This window comes from Martes martes (assembly GCF_963455335.1).
Source record: "Martes martes genome assembly, chromosome: X".
Taxonomy (NCBI): Eukaryota; Metazoa; Chordata; class Mammalia; order Carnivora; family Mustelidae; genus Martes; species Martes martes.
In genome coordinates, this window is record NC_137897.1 from 84,569,980 (window position 1) to 84,572,929 (window position 2,950).

A 2,950-nucleotide genomic window follows, 5' to 3' on the forward strand; every position below is an offset into this window, starting at 1 on the left:
GCCTCAAGTGAAACTCTAGACCAAAGGACAACCTTTGTATAGAGAGTGTGGACAATACTCATTGTCATGAGTATGGATCTGCATGCATAACTATATAAGGGGTATGCGTAGCAACTGGAGGGACAAAGCAGTGATTACCATAAAGAGTATTAACGGTTACTGTATGGTGTAATAAAATTAAGTTACTCAAGATTAAATTAAAATGCTTCCTGAACACCAACTATATAGACCTTGCTAACTTCAACTTTGTCATGACAGACAGAAATGTTACAAACCAGCTATGGATTTCTTCTTTTTAAGAAAGACAGGGGGGCGCCTGGGTGGCTCAGCGGTTTAAAGCCTCTGTCTTTGGCTCAGGTCATGATCCCAGGGTCCTGGGATCAAACCCCGTGTTGGGCTCTCTGCTCATCGGGGAGCCTGCTTCTTCCTCTCTCTCTACCTGCCTCTCTGCCTACTTGTGATCTCTGTCTGTCAAATAAATAAATAAAATCTTAAAAAAAAAAGAAAAAGAAAGACATGATCTCAGGGGCGCCTGGGTGGTTCAGTGGGTTAAGCCTCTGCCTTCGGCTCAGGTCATGATCTCAGGGTCCTGGGATCAAGCCCCACATCAGGCTCTCTGCTCAGCAGGGAGCCTGCTTCCTCCATCTCTCTCTGCCTGCTTCTCTGCCTACTTGTGATCTCTGTCTGTCAAATAAATAAAACCTTAAAAAAAAAAAGAAAGAAAGACATGATTGCCTATAAAAAGAGGGGCTCCCGGCTGGCTCAGTCAGAAAAGTGTGTGACTCTTGATCTCAGGGTCATGAGTTCGAGCCCCACATTGGGTGTAGAGATCACTCACATAGAACCTTAAGAAAAATTAAGTTAAGAAGGAAATAAAAAGGAAAGATGGGAACTAAGAATATGAATATTTCTTTTAGAATGAGGATTTGAAAAAAAAGATAATATTTTTTGATCTACATCCAACTAAATTTTTCTACAAAGAAAGGGTTATTGTAATATCTGTCTGACCAATTGCCCTACCTCTCCTGTCTGGCATCCCAGAGGTTCCAGAGGTTCTTAACCTGGGTTTTTAGAGGGCCTATGAGCCCCTTGCAATTCTCTACAGAAGTCTGCATGTTTGTGTGTGTATTTACAGATGCGTGCACTTTTTCTGCAAAGAGGGGTTGTTCCCCTTTTTAATATTAATTAGATGATCTTGACTTTGGTTCATATTCTTGCCTTTGACCATGACATATTTACCGTCAGTGTCCTTAGAATATACAGTTCTCACAGGAATAATACCCATGCAAAAACAAACATAGAAGATGTAAACTTAATTTCTAGAGTATGAGGCTGATATCTGGGTCCTGTGGCTCAGTACAACTAATTTGTCCCACTCTATGTTTCCATATCATATCTGGTTGGGGAAGAAAATGAACCTACACCTTAAATCACCTATTATGTGCCAAGCACTACCATTCAATTTATTAATTCAACAAATATTTACTGAATGTCTACAATGTTTACATATATTATTTTCTTTCCTGAGCCCTATGTGATAAATATTATTTTCCCTATTTTATGGGAGAGGAACTGAAAGTTCAGGTAGGTTAATTAATTGCTCAGGATCAAACAATGTTAGAGTGGCAATTTGAACCCTGGCCTTGTGGGACTTGAAGAACGAGTTGCCACCCTTGATCCCATTTTACAAATGAAAAAATTGAGGCCTAGGGAGGCAAAATGGTTGACAAGATGTCATAAGTAACAAGGTGAGGGTAAGTACTCAGGGCTGCCTCAGGCTTGTCTTCCCTGGGGAAGACCATCTGAGAAGCCGGCACCCACAACCCATATCTGGAACTCTGCCAAGCACTCTGGCACTACTCAGATTGCCTTCCCCGAGGCAACCATGCCCCTCTGCTCTTGTTTCCAGCAGAACTGATACTATTAGATTGCAGGCTTCCCTGGGTGAAGTAAGAAATGGTTTCCCCAGCTTGCCAGCTGCCTTCTTGAATCACCCAAAGCAGACTTTCCTACGAGGGCAAACTCAAAAGAGTCAACTGTTGGCAACACAATGGTTTGACCTACCACCAGGTTGTGATGGAGGAGTTTGGCTTTTAGCTAGCCATTCCCCATGTGTAATGGATTAGTGTCTCCCCTTTAGCTGCCCTGTGGAAATCTTAGACATTGACATCTGTTGTTTTTATTTTTTACTTTTTTTTAAGATTTATCTATTTAGGGGTGTCTTGGTGGCTCAGTGGGTTAAGTGTCTGCCTTCGGCTCAGGTCATGATCTCAGAGTCCTGGGATCCCACATAGGGTTCTCTGCTCAGCAGGGGGCCTGCTTCCCCCTCCCCCTCTGCCTGCCTCTCTGCTTACTTGTGATCGATCTCTGTCAAATAAATAAGTAATAAAATCTTTTTTAAAAAGATTTATCTATTTATTTGAGAGAGAGAGAGAGAGCGTGCACAAGCAGAGGGACAGGCCGAGGGAGAGAGAGAGGGATTGAAAGAATCTCAAGCAGACTCCCACCTGATGGCTGAGCCTGGAGCCCACGCCGGGCTTGATCTCATGACCCTAAGATCATGACCTGAGCTGAAACCAAGAGCAGACACTCAACTGACTGAGCTATCCAGGAGCCCCATATCTGTTTGTTTGTTTGTTTGTTTGTTTTTAATTAGGGCTGCTTGTGGCCCAACTCACTCCTCCTCACATCAGAGCTGTTAAAGTGTATAGATGTTGACCAACAAATCATCATGGGTAACTTTAGGACCCAGGAGCACTCATACAGAGGAAATAGGGGAGAATGCTTCTGACCCTTTCCAGAGAATATAGGAGATTTATACTGATTCAGAGACCAGGCAGAGTTATTGACTCCAACTTCCAGAAGCTCATGTGAAAGAGTTGGCACAGCAGTCACATATTCTTAGGATCAAAATCACATGCCCACATTCACACCCATGTTTCTACTGCAC